Source organism: Felis catus (assembly GCF_018350175.1).
Source record: "Felis catus isolate Fca126 chromosome F1 unlocalized genomic scaffold, F.catus_Fca126_mat1.0 chrF1_random_Un_scaffold_77, whole genome shotgun sequence".
NCBI classification, from domain to species: Eukaryota; Metazoa; Chordata; class Mammalia; order Carnivora; family Felidae; genus Felis; species Felis catus.
The window spans coordinates 55,604-71,917 of record NW_025408524.1 but is presented as its reverse complement, the minus strand read 5'-3'; the positions used below and the strand labels follow the sequence as shown (position 1 = coordinate 71,917).

General features: G+C 48.7%; 5 long non-coding RNA genes across 5 annotated transcripts; all 5 read left to right on the top strand.

Moving 5' to 3' along the window:
* The first annotated feature begins 520 nt into the window (after positions 1-520).
* Positions 521-1,878, top strand: LOC123383670. The gene is made up of 3 exons (XR_006593611.1): positions 521-705; positions 1,173-1,197; positions 1,845-1,878. It is a non-coding gene; the product is annotated as an uncharacterized LOC123383670 (long non-coding RNA).
* Positions 1,879-6,052: 4,174 nt separating this feature from the next.
* Positions 6,053-7,408, top strand: LOC123383669. Its single transcript, XR_006593610.1, has 3 exons — positions 6,053-6,237; positions 6,705-6,729; positions 7,375-7,408. It is a non-coding gene; the product is annotated as an uncharacterized LOC123383669 (long non-coding RNA).
* A 1,409-nt stretch (positions 7,409-8,817) lies between these two features.
* On the top strand, positions 8,818-10,171 carry LOC123383668. Its single transcript, XR_006593609.1, has 3 exons — positions 8,818-9,002; positions 9,470-9,494; positions 10,138-10,171. It is a non-coding gene; the product is annotated as an uncharacterized LOC123383668 (long non-coding RNA).
* A 1,408-nt stretch (positions 10,172-11,579) lies between these two features.
* Positions 11,580-13,749, top strand: LOC111559292. Its single transcript, XR_006593605.1, has 4 exons — positions 11,580-11,764; positions 12,232-12,256; positions 12,902-12,963; positions 13,437-13,749. It is a non-coding gene; the product is annotated as an uncharacterized LOC111559292 (long non-coding RNA).
* Positions 13,750-14,344: 595 nt separating this feature from the next.
* LOC123383667 lies at positions 14,345-15,702 on the top strand. Its single transcript, XR_006593608.1, has 3 exons — positions 14,345-14,529; positions 14,997-15,021; positions 15,669-15,702. It is a non-coding gene; the product is annotated as an uncharacterized LOC123383667 (long non-coding RNA).
* The last annotated feature ends 612 nt before the right edge of the window (positions 15,703-16,314 follow it).

Sequence of the window (16,314 nt, the reverse complement as noted above, 5' to 3'; positions counted from 1 at the left end):
GACAGATACAGTGAAAGAGAGGGAGAGAGAGAGACAGAGATGTGGGTTTGCCCAGAGTTATGGGCCACTGACATTGGACAATGACCGATATCTACAATGCAGAGTCCTGGGAGGACTGGTGCTCGAGGGTGGGGGCCAAAGACCGACGTCCCAGGTGACAAACTAGGTGATGTTTCTACAGTATAAGAAAGATGCTGTATATCTTTTGTGCGGTGTAATTGTGTGTGTTGTGTCTGGGGGTTGTTCTGTATGTGGGTGTATGTCGCGGGATCGTGACAGTGTATGTCTGCGTGTGTGTGTGTTTTCTTGAGAGACACAGAGAAAAAGCCTCATAGAGAAAGACACAGACACATTTCAAGAGAGGGGGAGAGAGAGAGAGCGACAGAGAGAGAGACAGAGGTGGGCTTGCCCACGAGATATGTGCCACTGACACTGAAAAATGACCAAAGTCTACATTCTCAAAAATCTCTGCATACTGCACACTTCCAGGAATACTGCTGAGCGTGGCGCAGCAGTAACATTCCGTCCATGCAGTTGACAAAAGCCTCCGTACGCTCTCGCCCATGTTCATATAAGGAACAGTCCCGGAGGTGTTCTTGAGCAGCACCCAGAAGACAGTGACTTGTATTCTGTGTCCTCCTAGGTGTCGCGAAGCTGAAAAAGCGGGGGCCCCTTCTTGAAACGAGGCAGCAGGCTGGTGCTGAGGTGAGCTTGCCTGTCTTTCCCTGAGGAGCACAATTGCTTTCTTAGAGGCTTTCCAATCAATCTCTGTTGTACATATGACAGTCTATATTTTCGAGGATACTGTTACTTTCCCGGATGGGGACAGTGGTGAGTGGTTGCCTCTTGCCAACGGTCACCTTGGTCAGGGGGACATTGACCACTGGCAGTGCCAAACCTGGTAACAAACAGTGTCCTAGGATCTTTACCGTCAGCAGCCATCTGTCCTGCTTGGGTGAAGAATTTTGTAGTAGGCATCCTCAGTGGTCCTGAGAGACACATCCCCAGGAGAAACAACTTCTGACAGGCATCCTATTCATTTGCTTTTGTGGCCTGTGACTCAACCGCTGTGTCCCATCTTGTATCGTAAAGACGCAAAGGGAACTGAAGAGTTGTGCCAATAGTGTATGTCATGATCTCACCCTGATGGTGTTTTCTTTCCTAACATTCAGGTGGCCGTAGGAGCACAGGACACAGGTATGTATCCTGGAAACTGTCTCTTGCTGAGAAAAATGTTTAGATGGTGATGCAGGTGGGGCATTGTTGTTGACTTCAGTCTGGAGAGCGACCCTAATTCCAGAGGCCTGGGGGGACTGGTGCTTGTGAGTGGGGGGAAGGACCTACGTCCCAGGTGAAAAAACTATGTGATACTTCCACAGTAGGAGAAAGATAATGTATTCCTCCAGTGTGGTGTGTTTTTGTGGGCATGAGAACTGGGGTGGTTCTGTGTGTGTGTGTGTGTGTGTGTGTGTGTGTGTGTGTGTGTCACGTGATCGTGACTCTGAATGTGTGTTGAGAGTGTTTTCTCGGGAGACACACAGACTAAGCCACACAAAATGAGACAGACTCACTGCAAGAGAGACAGAGAGAGAAAGATACATGTGGGTTTGCCCAGAGAATAGGTGTCACTGACACTGCACAATGATTCATGTCTACATTCTCACACACTCCTCCTACTGCACACCTCAAGGTATACTGCTGTGCACGGCTCAGCAGTATCATGTAGTCCATGCAGGTCACCAAATCCTCAATATCCTCTGGCCCATGTTCATATCAAGGAACAGTCCCTGAGGTATACTGGAGCAGCACCAACATGGTACTGACAGGGATTGTGGTCTTTCTAGGTGTCCCCGAGGAGGAAAGAAGGCGGCACCATCCTGTCCGGAGTCACCAGGCTGTTGCTGAGGTGAGCTTCCTGTCTTTCCTTGAGGAACACAAGTGCTTTCTTAGAGTCTTTGCAATCAACATCTGTTGTAACTGTGACAATGTACCGTTGAGATGATAATGTTATTTTCCCTGTGGGGACAAACATGTTGTCCATTTCCATGGTTGCTTCTTGCCAACTGTCCCCTTGGTCAGGGGGACATTTTCCACTGGCAGTGCAAAACCAGGTAATAAACAGCGTCCTAGGATCTTTCTCGGCAGCCGCACTTTTTCCTTCTGGGTGAACCATTTTGTAGTCTGCACCCTCAGTGTTCTTGAGAGACACATCTCCAGGAAAAACGACTTCTGACAGGCATATTATCTTTGCTTTTGTGGCCTTTGACTCAAACACTGTGTCCCATCCTGAACCCCAAAGTCACCAAGCGAACCGAAGAATGGTACACGTACTGTACATCATGATCTCACCCTGATGGTGTTTTCTTTTCTAACATTCAGGTAGCCGTAGGAGCACGAGAAGAAGGTATGTGTCCTGGAAACTGTTTCTTGTTGAGGAAAATGTTTCGGATGAGGTGTAGTTGGGGCTTTCTTGCCGTCTTCAGTTTGGAGAGTACCCGGATATCAGGGTCCTGGGGGGACTGGTGCTGGAGTATGGGGGGGAAAGACCGACATCCCCGGTGAAATCTATGTCCATGTTTCTATAGTATGAGAAAGACAATGGATTCCTTCTGTGCGGTGTGATTGTGTGTGCATGAGTCTTGGGGTTGTTCTGTATCTCTGTATGTCGCATGATTGTGAGTGTGTATGCGTGCGTGCGTGCGTGGGTGCGTGCGTGTGTTTTCTTGAGAGACTCAGAGACAGAGAGACAGAGCCACACAAAGAAAGAGACAGATACAGTGAAAGAGAGGGAGAGAGAGAGACAGAGATGTGGGTTTGCCCAGAGATATGGGCCACTGACATTGGACAATGACCGATGTCTACAATGCAGAGTCCTGGGAGCACTGGTGCTCGAGGGTGGGGACCAAAGACCGACGTCCCAGGTGACAAACTAGGTGATGTTTCTACAGTATAAGAAAGATGCTGTATATCTTTTGTGCGGTGTAATTGTGTGTGTTGTGTCTGGGGGTTGTTCTGTATGTGGGTGTATGTCGCGGGATCGTGACAGTGTATGTCTGCGTGTGTGTGTGTTTTCTTGAGAGACACAGAGAAAAAGCCTCATAGAGAAAGACACAGACACATTTCAAGAGAGGGGGAGAGAGAGAGAGCGACAGAGAGAGAGACAGAGGTGGGCTTGCCCACGAGATATGTGCCACTGACACTGAAAAATGACCAAAGTCTACATTCTCAAAAATCTCTGCATACTGCACACTTCCAGGAATACTGCTGAGCGTGGCGCAGCAGTAACATTCCGTCCATGCAGTTGACAAAAGCCTCCGTACGCTCTCGCCCATGTTCATATAAGGAACAGTCCCGGAGGTGTTCTTGAGCAGCACCCAGAAGACAGTGACTTGTATTCTGTGTCCTCCTAGGTGTCGCGAAGCTGAAAAAGCGGGGGCCCCTTCTTGACACGAGGCAGCAGGCTGGTGCTGAGGTGAGCTTGCCTGTCTTTCCCTGAGGAGCACAATTGCTTTCTTAGAGGCTTTCCAATCAATCTCTGTTGTACATATGACAGTCTACATTTTCGAGGATACTGTTACTTTCCCGGATGGGGACAGTGGTGAGTGGTTGCCTCTTGCCAACGGTCACCTTGGTCAGGGGGACATTGACCACTGGCAGTGCCAAACCTGGTAACAAACAGTGTCCTAGGATCTTTACCGTCAGCAGCCATCTGTCCTGCTTGGGTGAAGAATTTTGTAGTAGGCATCCTCAGTGGTCCTGAGAGACACATCCCCAGGAGAAACAACTTCTGACAGGCATCCTATTCATTTGCTTTTGTGGCCTGTGACTCAACCGCTGTGTCCCATCTTGTATCGTAAAGACGCAAAGGGAACTGAAGAGTTGTGCCAATAGTGTATGTCATGATCTCACCCTGATGGTGTTTTCTTTCCTAACATTCAGGTGGCCGTAGGAGCACAGGACACAGGTATGTATCCTGGAAACTGTCTCTTGCTGAGAAAAATGTTTAGATGGTGATGCAGGTGGGGCATTGTTGTTGACTTCAGTCTGGAGAGCGACCCTAATTCCAGAGGCCTGGGGGGACTGGTGCTTGTGAGTGGGGGGAAGGACCTACGTCCCAGGTGAAAAAACTATGTGATACTTCCACAGTAGGAGAAAGATAATGTATTCCTCCAGTGTGGTGTGTTTTTGTGGGCATGAGAACTGGGGTGGTTCTGTGTGTGTGTGTGTGTGTGTGTGTGTGTGTGTGTGTGTCACGTGATCGTGACTCTGAATGTGTGTTGAGAGTGTTTTCTCGGGAGACACACAGACTAAGCCACACAAAATGAGACAGACTCACTGCAAGAGAGACAGAGAGAGAAAGATACATGTGGGTTTGCCCAGAGAATAGGTGTCACTGACACTGCACAATGATTCATGTCTACATTCTCACACACTCCTCCTACTGCACACCTCAAGGTATACTGCTGTGCACGGCTCAGCAGTATCATGTAGTCCATGCAGGTCACCAAATCCTCAATATCCTCTGGCCCATGTTCATATCAAGGAACAGTCCCTGAGGTATACTGGAGCAGCACCAACATGGTACTGACAGGGATTGTGGTCTTTCTAGGTGTCCCCGAGGAGGAAAGAAGGCGGCACCATCCTGTCCGGAGTCACCAGGCTGTTGCTGAGGTGAGCTTCCTGTCTTTCCTTGAGGAACACAAGTGCTTTCTTAGAGTCTTTGCAATCAACATCTGTTGTAACTGTGACAATGTACCGTTGAGATGATAATGTTATTTTCCCTGTGGGGACAAACATGTTGTCCATTTCCATGGTTGTTTCTTGCCAACTGTCCCCTTGGTCAGGGGGACATTTTCCACTGGCAGTGCAAAACCAGGTAATAAACAGCGTCCTAGGATCTTTCTCGGCAGCCGCACTTTTTCCTTCTGGGTGAACCATTTTGTAGTCTGCACCCTCAGTGTTCTTGAGAGACACATCTCCAGGAAAAACGACTTCTGACAGGCATATTATCTTTGCTTTTGTGGCCTTTGACTCAAACACTGTGTCCCATCCTGAACCCCAAAGTCACCAAGCGAACCGAAGAATGGTACACGTACTGTACATCATGATCTCACCCTGATGGTGTTTTCTTTTCTAACATTCAGGTAGCCGTAGGAGCACGAGAAGAAGGTATGTGTCCTGGAAACTGTTTCTTGATGAGGAAAATGTTTCGGATGAGGTGTAGTTGGGGCATTCTTGCCGTCTTCAGTTTGGAGAGTACCTGGATATCAGGGTCCTGGGGGGACTGGTGCTGGAGTATGGGGGGGAAAGACCGACATCCCCGGTGAAATCTATGTCCATGTTTCTATAGTATGAGAAAGACAATGGATTCCTTCTGTGCGGTGTGATTGTGTGTGCATGAGTCTTGGGGTTGTTCTGTATCTCTGTATGTCGCATGATTGTGAGTGTGTATGCGTGCGTGCGTGCGTGGGTGCGTGCGTGTGTTTTCTTGAGAGACTCAGAGACAGAGAGACAGAGCCACACAAAGAAAGAGACAGACACAGTGAAAGAGAGGGAGAGAGAGAGACAGAGATGTGGGTTTGCCCAGAGTTATGGGCCACTGACATTGGACAATGACCGATGTCTACAATGCAGAGTCCTGGGAGCACTGGTGCTCGAGGGTGGGGGCCAAAGACCGACGTCCCAGGTGACAAACTAGGTGATGTTTCTACAGTATAAGAAAGATGCTGTATATCTTTTGTGCGGTGTAATTGTGTGTGTTGTGTCTGGGGGTTGTTCTGTATGTGGGTGTATGTCGCGGGATCGTGACAGTGTATGTCTGCGTGTGTGTGTGTTTTCTTGAGAGACACAGAGAAAAAGCCTCATAGAGAAAGACACAGACACATTTCAAGAGAGGGGGAGAGAGAGAGAGCGACAGAGAGAGAGACAGAGGTGGGCTTGCCCACGAGATATGTGCCACTGACACTGAAAAATGACCAAAGTCTACATTCTCAAAAATCTCTGCATACTGCACACTTCCAGGAATACTGCTGAGCGTGGCGCAGCAGTAACATTCCGTCCATGCAGTTGACAAAAGCCTCCGTACGCTCTCGCCCATGTTCATATAAGGAACAGTCCCGGAGGTGTTCTTGAGCAGCACCCAGAAGACAGTGACTTGTATTCTGTGTCCTCCTAGGTGTCGCGAAGCTGAAAAAGCGGGGGCCCCTTCTTGAAACGAGGCAGCAGGCTGGTGCTGAGGTGAGCTTGCCTGTCTTTCCCTGAGGAGCACAATTGCTTTCTTAGAGGCTTTCCAATCAATCTCTGTTGTACATATGACAGTCTATATTTTCGAGGATACTGTTACTTTCCCGGATGGGGACAGTGGTGAGTGGTTGCCTCTTGCCAACGGTCACCTTGGTCAGGGGGACATTGACCACTGGCAGTGCCAAACCTGGTAACAAACAGTGTCCTAGGATCTTTACCGTCAGCAGCCATCTGTCCTGCTTGGGTGAAGAATTTTGTAGTAGGCATCCTCAGTGGTCCTGAGAGACACATCCCCAGGAGAAACAACTTCTGACAGGCATCCTATTCATTTGCTTTTGTGGCCTGTGACTCAACCGCTGTGTCCCATCTTGTATCGTAAAGACGCAAAGGGAACTGAAGAGTTGTGCCAATAGTGTATGTCATGATCTCACCCTGATGGTGTTTTCTTTCCTAACATTCAGGTGGCCGTAGGAGCACAGGACACAGGTATGTATCCTGGAAACTGTCTCTTGCTGAGAAAAATGTTTAGATGGTGATGCAGGTGGGGCATTGTTGTTGACTTCAGTCTGGAGAGCGACCCTAATTCCAGAGGCCTGGGGGGACTGGTGCTTGTGAGTGGGGGGAAGGACCTACGTCCCAGGTGAAAAAACTATGTGATACTTCCACAGTAGGAGAAAGATAATGTATTCCTCCAGTGTGGTGTGTTTTTGTGGGCATGAGAACTGGGGTGGTTCTGTGTGTGTGTGTGTGTGTGTGTGTGTGTGTGTGTGTGTCACGTGATCGTGACTCTGAATGTGTGTTGAGAGTGTTTTCTCGGGAGACACACAGACTAAGCCACACAAAATGAGACAGACTCACTGCAAGAGAGACAGAGAGAGAAAGATACATGTGGGTTTGCCCAGAGAATAGGTGTCACTGACACTGCACAATGATTCATGTCTACATTCTCACACACTCCTCCTACTGCACACCTCAAGGTATACTGCTGTGCACGGCTCAGCAGTATCATGTAGTCCATGCAGGTCACCAAATCCTCAATATCCTCTGGCCCATGTTCATATCAAGGAACAGTCCCTGAGGTATACTGGAGCAGCACCAACATGGTACTGACAGGGATTGTGGTCTTTCTAGGTGTCCCCGAGGAGGAAAGAAGGCGGCACCATCCTGTCCGGAGTCACCAGGCTGTTGCTGAGGTGAGCTTCCTGTCTTTCCTTGAGGAACACAAGTGCTTTCTTAGAGTCTTTGCAATCAACATCTGTTGTAACTGTGACAATGTACCGTTGAGATGATAATGTTATTTTCCCTGTGGGGACAAACATGTTGTCCATTTCCATGGTTGTTTCTTGCCAACTGTCCCCTTGGTCAGGGGGACATTTTCCACTGGCAGTGCAAAACCAGGTAATAAACAGCGTCCTAGGATCTTTCTCGGCAGCCGCACTTTTTCCTTCTGGGTGAACCATTTTGTAGTCTGCACCCTCAGTGTTCTTGAGAGACACATCTCCAGGAAAAACGACTTCTGACAGGCATATTATCTTTGCTTTTGTGGCCTTTGACTCAAACACTGTGTCCCATCCTGAACCCCAAAGTCACCAAGCGAACCGAAGAATGGTACACGTACTGTACATCATGATCTCACCCTGATGGTGTTTTCTTTTCTAACATTCAGGTGGCCGTAGGAGCACGAGAAGAAGGTATGTGTCCTGGAAACTGTTTCTTGTTGAGGAAAATGTTTCGGATGAGGTGTAGTTGGGGCATTCTTGCTGTCTTCAGTCTGGAGAGTACCTGGATATCAGGGTCCTGGGGGGACTGGTGCTGGAGTATGGGTGGGAAAGACCGACATCCCCGGTGAAATCTATGTCCATGTTTCTATAGTATGAGAAAGACAATGGATTCCTTCTGTGCGGTGTGATTGTGTGTGCATGAGTCTTGGGGTTGTTCTGTATCTCTGTATGTCGCATGATTGTGAGTGTGTATGCGTGCGTGCGTGCGTGGGTGCGTGCGTGTGTTTTCTTGAGAGACTCAGAGACAGAGAGACAGAGCCACACAAAGAAAGAGACAGACACAGTGAAAGAGAGGGAGAGAGAGAGACAGAGATGTGGGTTTGCCCAGAGTTATGGGCCACTGACATTGGACAATGACCGATATCTACAATGCAGAGTCCTGGGAGCACTGGTGCTCGAGGGTGGGGGCCAAAGACCGACGTCCCAGGTGACAAACTAGGTGATGTTTCTACAGTATAAGAAAGATGCTGTATATCTTTTGTGCGGTGTAATTGTGTGTGTTGTGTCTGGGGGTTGTTCTGTATGTGGGTGTATGTCGCGGGATCGTGACAGTGTATGTCTGCGTGTGTGTGTGTTTTCTTGAGAGACACAGAGAAAAAGCCTCATAGAGAAAGACACAGACACATTTCAAGAGAGGGGGAGAGAGAGAGAGCGACAGAGAGAGAGACAGAGGTGGGCTTGCCCACGAGATATGTGCCACTGACACTGAAAAATGACCAAAGTCTACATTCTCAAAAATCTCTGCATACTGCACACTTCCAGGAATACTGCTGAGCGTGGCGCAGCAGTAACATTCCGTCCATGCAGTTGACAAAAGCCTCCGTACGCTCTCGCCCATGTTCATATAAGGAACAGTCCCGGAGGTGTTCTTGAGCAGCACCCAGAAGACAGTGACTTGTATTCTGTGTCCTCCTAGGTGTCGCGAAGCTGAAAAAGCGGGGGCCCCTTCTTGAAACGAGGCAGCAGGCTGGTGCTGAGGTGAGCTTGCCTGTCTTTCCCTGAGGAGCACAACTGCTTTCTTAGAGGCTTTCCAATCAATCTCTGTTGTACATATGACAGTCTATATTTTCGAGGATACTGTTACTTTCCCGGATGGGGACAGTGGTGAGTGGTTTCCTCTTGCCAACGGTCACCTTGGTCAGGGGGACATTGACCACTGGCAGTGCCAAACCTGGTAACAAACAGTGTCCTAGGATCTTTACCGTCAGCAGCCATCTGTCCTGCTTGGGTGAAGAATTTTGTAGTAGGCATCCTCAGTGGTCCTGAGAGACACATCCCCAGGAGAAACAACTTCTGACAGGCATCCTATTCATTTGCTTTTGTGGCCTGTGACTCAACCGCTGTGTCCCATCTTGTATCGTAAAGACGCAAAGGGAACTGAAGAGTTGTGCCAATAGTGTATGTCATGATCTCACCCTGATGGTGTTTTCTTTCCTAACATTCAGGTGGCCGTAGGAGCACAGGACACAGGTATGTATCCTGGAAACTGTCTCTTGCTGAGAAAAATGTTTAGATGGTGATGCAGGTGGGGCATTGTTGTTGACTTCAGTCTGGAGAGCGACCCTAATTCCAGAGGCCTGGGGGGACTGGTGCTTGTGAGTGGGGGGAAGGACCTACGTCCCAGGTGAAAAAACTATGTGATACTTCCACAGTAGGAGAAAGATAATGTATTCCTCCAGTGTGGTGTGTTTTTGTGGGCATGAGAACTGGGGTGGTTCTGTGTGTGTGTGTGTGTGTGTGTGTGTGTGTGTGTGTCACGTGATCGTGACTCTGAATGTGTGTTGAGAGTGTTTTCTCGGGAGACACACAGACTAAGCCACACAAAATGAGACAGACTCACTGCAAGAGAGACAGAGAGAGAAAGATACATGTGGGTTTGCCCAGAGAATAGGTGTCACTGACACTGCACAATGATTCATGTCTACATTCTCACACACTCCTCCTACTGCACACCTCAAGGTATACTGCTGTGCACGGCTCAGCAGTATCATGTAGTCCATGCAGGTCACCAAATCCTCAATATCCTCTGGCCCATGTTCATATCAAGGAACAGTCCCTGAGGTATACTGGAGCAGCACCAACATGGTACTGACAGGGATTGTGGTCTTTCTAGGTGTCCCCGAGGAGGAAAGAAGGCGGCACCATCCTGTCCGGAGTCACCAGGCTGTTGCTGAGGTGAGCTTCCTGTCTTTCCTTGAGGAACACAAGTGCTTTCTTAGAGTCTTTGCAATCAACATCTGTTGTAACTGTGACAATGTACCGTTGAGATGATAATGTTATTTTCCCTGTGGGGACAAACATGTTGTCCATTTCCATGGTTGCTTCTTGCCAACTGTCCCCTTGGTCAGGGGGACATTTTCCACTGGCAGTGCAAAACCTGGTAATAAACAGCGTCCTAGGATCTTTCTCGGCAGCCGCACTTTTTCCTTCTGGGTGAACCATTTTGTAGTCTGCACCCTCAGTGTTCTTGAGAGACACATCTCCAGGAAAAACGACTTCTGACAGGCATATTATCTTTGCTTTTGTGGCCTTTGACTCAAACACTGTGTCCCATCCTGAACCCCAAAGTCGCCAAGCGAACCGAAGAATGGTACACGTACTGTACATCATGATCTCACCCTGATGGTGTTTTCTTTTCTAACATTCAGGTGGCCGTAGGAGCACGAGAAGAAGGTATGTGTCCTGGAAACTGTTTCTTGATGAGGAAAATGTTTCGGATGAGGTGTAGTTGGGGCATTCTTGCTGTCTTCAGTCTGGAGAGTACCTGGATATCAGGGTCCTGGGGGGACTGGTGCTGGAGTATGGGTGGGAAAGACCGACATCCCCGGTGAAACCTATGTCCATGTTTCTATAGTATGAGAAAGACAATGGATTCCTTCTGTGCGGTGTGATTGTGTGTGCATGAGTCTTGGGGTTGTTCTGTATCTCTGTATGTCGCATGATTGTGAGTGTGTATGCGTGCGTGCGTGCGTGGGTGCGTGCGTGTGTTTTCTTGAGAGACTCAGAGACAGAGAGACAGAGCCACACAAAGAAAGAGACAGACACAGTGAAAGAGAGGGAGAGAGAGAGACAGAGATGTGGGTTTGCCCAGAGTTATGGGCCACTGACATTGGACAATGACCGATATCTACAATGCAGAGTCCTGGGAGCACTGGTGCTCGAGGGTGGGGCCAAAGACCGACGTCCCAGGTGACAAACTAGGTGATGTTTCTACAGTATAAGAAAGATGCTGTATATCTTTTGTGCGGTGTAATTGTGTGTGTTGTGTCTGGGGGTTGTTCTGTATGTGGGTGTATGTCGCGGGATCGTGACAGTGTATGTCTGCGTGTGTGTGTGTTTTCTTGAGAGACACAGAGAAAAAGCCTCATAGAGAAAGACACAGACACATTTCAAGAGAGGGGGAGAGAGAGAGAGCGACAGAGAGAGAGACAGAGGTGGGCTTGCCCACGAGATATGTGCCACTGACACTGAAAAATGACCAAAGTCTACATTCTCAAAAATCTCTGCATACTGCACACTTCCAGGAATACTGCTGAGCGTGGCGCAGCAGTAACATTCCGTCCATGCAGTTGACAAAAGCCTCCGTACGCTCTCGCCCATGTTCATATAAGGAACAGTCCCGGAGGTGTTCTTGAGCAGCACCCAGAAGACAGTGACTTGTATTCTGTGTCCTCCTAGGTGTCGCGAAGCTGAAAAAGCGGGGGCCCCTTCTTGAAACGAGGCAGCAGGCTGGTGCTGAGGTGAGCTTGCCTGTCTTTCCCTGAGGAGCACAACTGCTTTCTTAGAGGCTTTCCAATCAATCTCTGTTGTACATATGACAGTCTATATTTTCGAGGATACTGTTACTTTCCCGGATGGGGACAGTGGTGAGTGGTTTCCTCTTGCCAACGGTCACCTTGGTCAGGGGGACATTGACCACTGGCAGTGCCAAACCTGGTAACAAACAGTGTCCTAGGATCTTTACCGTCAGCAGCCATCTGTCCTGCTTGGGTGAAGAATTTTGTAGTAGGCATCCTCAGTGGTCCTGAGAGACACATCCCCAGGAGAAACAACTTCTGACAGGCATCCTATTCATTTGCTTTTGTGGCCTGTGACTCAACCGCTGTGTCCCATCTTGTATCGTAAAGACGCAAAGGGAACTGAAGAGTTGTGCCAATAGTGTATGTCATGATCTCACCCTGATGGTGTTTTCTTTCCTAACATTCAGGTGGCCGTAGGAGCACAGGACACAGGTATGTATCCTGGAAACTGTCTCTTGCTGAGAAAAATGTTTAGATGGTGATGCAGGTGGGGCATTGTTGTTGACTTCAGTCTGGAGAGCGACCCTAATTCCAGAGGCCTGGGGGGACTGGTGCTTGTGAGTGGGGGGAAGGACCTACGTCCCAGGTGAAAAAACTATGTGATACTTCCACAGTAGGAGAAAGATAATGTATTCCTCCAGTGTGGTGTGTTTTTGTGGGCATGAGAACTGGGGTGGTTCTGTGTGTGTGTGTGTGTGTGTGTGTGTGTGTGTGTGTGTCACGTGATCGTGACTCTGAATGTGTGTTGAGAGTGTTTTCTCGGGAGACACACAGACTAAGCCACACAAAATGAGACAGACTCACTGCAAGAGAGACAGAGAGAGAAAGATACATGTGGGTTTGCCCAGAGAATAGGTGTCACTGACACTGCACAATGATTCATGTCTACATTCTCACACACTCCTCCTACTGCACACCTCAAGGTATACTGCTGTGCACGGCTCAGCAGTATCATGTAGTCCATGCAGGTCACCAAATCCTCAATATCCTCTGGCCCATGTTCATATCAAGGAACAGTCCCTGAGGTATACTGGAGCAGCACCAACATGGTACTGACAGGGATTGTGGTCTTTCTAGGTGTCCCCGAGGAGGAAAGAAGGCGGCACCATCCTGTCCGGAGTCACCAGGCTGTTGCTGAGGTGAGCTTCCTGTCTTTCCTTGAGGAACACAAGTGCTTTCTTAGAGTCTTTGCAATCAACATCTGTTGTAACTGTGACAATGTACCGTTGAGATGATAATGTTATTTTCCCTGTGGGGACAAACATGTTGTCCATTTCCATGGTTGCTTCTTGCCAACTGTCCCCTTGGTCAGGGGGACATTTTCCACTGGCAGTGCAAAACCTGGTAATAAACAGCGTCCTAGGATCTTTCTCGGCAGCCGCACTTTTTCCTTCTGGGTGAACCATTTTGTAGTCTGCACCCTCAGTGTTCTTGAGAGACACATCTCCAGGAAAAACGACTTCTGACAGGCATATTATCTTTGCTTTTGTGGCCTTTGACTCAAACACTGTGTCCCATCCTGAACCCCAAAGTCGCCAAGCGAACCGAAGAATGGTACACGTACTGTACATCATGATCTCACCCTGATGGTGTTTTCTTTTCTAACATTCAGGTGGCCGTAGGAGCACGAGAAGAAGGTATGTGTCCTGGAAACTGTTTCTTGATGAGGAAAATGTTTCGGATGAGGTGTAGTTGGGGCATTCTTGCTGTCTTCAGTCTGGAGAGTACCTGGATATCAGGGTCCTGGGGGGACTGGTGCTGGAGTATGGGTGGGAAAGACCGACATCCCCGGTGAAACCTATGTCCATGTTTCTATAGTATGAGAAAGACAATGGATTCCTTCTGTGCGGTGTGATTGTGTGTGCATGAGTCTTGGGGTTGTTCTGTATCTCTGTATGTCGCATGATTGTGAGTGTGTATGCGTGCGTGCGTGCGTGGGTGCGTGCGTGTGTTTTCTTGAGAGACTCAGAGACAGAGAGACAGAGCCACACAAAGAAAGAGACAGACACAGTGAAAGAGAGGGAGAGAGAGAGACAGAGATGTGGGTTTGCCCAGAGTTATGGGCCACTGACATTGGACAATGACCGATATCTACAATGCAGAGTCCTGGGAGCACTGGTGCTCGAGGGTGGGGGCCAAAGACCGACGTCCCAGGTGACAAACTAGGTGATGTTTCTACAGTATAAGAAAGATGCTGTATATCTTTTGTGCGGTGTAATTGTGTGTGTTGTGTCTGGGGGTTGTTCTGTATGTGGGTGTATGTCGCGGGATCGTGACAGTGTATGTCTGCGTGTGTGTGTGTTTTCTTGAGAGACACAGAGAAAAAGCCTCATAGAGAAAGACACAGACACATTTCAAGAGAGGGGGAGAGAGAGCGAGCGACAGAGAGAGAGACAGAGGTGGGCTTGCCCACGAGATATGTGCCACTGACACTGAAAAATGACCAAAGTCTACATTCTCAAAAATCTCTGCATACTGCACACTTCCAGGAATACTGCTGAGCGTGGCGCAGCAGTAACATTCCGTCCATGCAGTTGACAAAAGCCTCCGTACGCTCTCGCCCATGTTCATATAAGGAACAGTCCCGGAGGTGTTCTTGAGCAGCACCCAGAAGACAGTGACTTGTATTCTGTGTCCTCCTAGGTGTCGCGAAGCTGAAAAAGCGGGGGCCCCTTCTTGAAACGAGGCAGCAGGCTGGTGCTGAGGTGAGCTTGCCTGTCTTTCCCTGAGGAGCACAACTGCTTTCTTAGAGGCTTTCCAATCAATCTCTGTTGTACATATGACAGTCTATATTTTCGAGGATACTGTTACTTTCCCGGATGGGGACAGTGGTGAGTGGTTGCCTCTTGCCAACGGTCACCTTGGTCAGGGGGACATTGACCACTGGCAGTGCCAAACCTGGTAACAAACAGTGTCCTAGGATCTTTACCGTCAGCAGCCATCTGTCCTGCTTGGGTGAAGAATTTTGTAGTAGGCATCCTCAGTGGTCCTGAGAGACACATCCCCAGGAGAAACAACTTCTGACAGGCATCCTATTCATTTGCTTTTGTGGCCTGTGACTCAACCGCTGTGTCCCATCTTGTATCGTAAAGACGCAAAGGGAACTGAAGAGTTGTGCCAATAGTGTATGTCATGATCTCACCCTGATGGTGTTTTCTTTCCTAACATTCAGGTGGCCGTAGGAGCACAGGACACAGGTATGTATCCTGGAAACTGTCTCTTGCTGAGAAAAATGTTTAGATGGTGATGCAGGTGGGGCATTGTTGTTGACTTCAGTCTGGAGAGCGACCCTAATTCCAGAGGCCTGGGGGGACTGGTGCTTGTGAGTGGGGGGAAGGACCTACGTCCCAGGTGAAAAAACTATGTGATACTTCCACAGTAGGAGAAAGATAATGTATTCCTCCAGTGTGGTGTGTTTTTGTGGGCATGAGAACTGGGGTGGTTCTGTGTGTGTGTGTGTGTGTGTGTGTGTGTGTGTGTGTGTGTCACGTGATCGTGACTCTGAATGTGTGTTGAGAGTGTTTTCTCGGGAGACACACAGACTAAGCCACACAAAATGAGACAGACTCACTGCAAGAGAGACAGAGAGAGAAAGATACATGTGGGTTTGCCCAGAGAATAGGTGTCACTGACACTGCACAATGATTCATGTCTACATTCTCACACACTCCTCCTACTGCACACCTCAAGGTATACTGCTGTGCACGGCTCAGCAGTATCATGTAGTCCATGCAGGTCACCAAATCCTCAATATCCTCTGGCCCATGTTCATATCAAGGAACAGTCCCTGAGGTATACTGGAGCAGCACCAACATGGTACTGACAGGGATTGTGGTCTTTCTAGGTGTCCCCGAGGAGGAAAGAAGGCGGCACCATCCTGTCCGGAGTCACCAGGCTGTTGCTGAGGTGAGCTTCCTGTCTTTCCTTGAGGAACACAAGTGCTTTCTTAGAGTCTTTGCAATCAACATCTGTTGTAACTGTGACAATGTACCGTTGAGATGATAATGTTATTTTCCCTGTGGGGACAAACATGTTGTCCATTTCCATGGTTGCTTCTTGCCAACTGTCCCCTTGGTCAGGGGGACATTTTCCACTGGCAGTGCAAAACCTGGTAATAAACAGCGTCCTAGGATCTTTCTCGGCAGCCGCACTTTTTCCTTCTGGGTGAACCATTTTGTAGTCTGCACCCTCAGTGTTCTTGAGAGACACATCTCCAGGAAAAACGACTTCTGACAGGCATATTATCTTTGCTTTTGTGGCCTTTGACTCAAACACTGTGTCCCATCCTGAACCCCAAAGTCGCCAAGCGAACCGAAGAATGGTACACGTACTGTACATCATGATCTCACCCTGATGGTGTTTTCTTTTCTAACATTCAGGTGGCCGTAGGAGCACGAGAAGAAGGTATGTGTCCTGGAAACTGTTTCTTGATGAGGAAAATGTTTCGGATGAGGTGTAGTTGGGGCATTCTTGCTGTCTTCAGTCTGGAG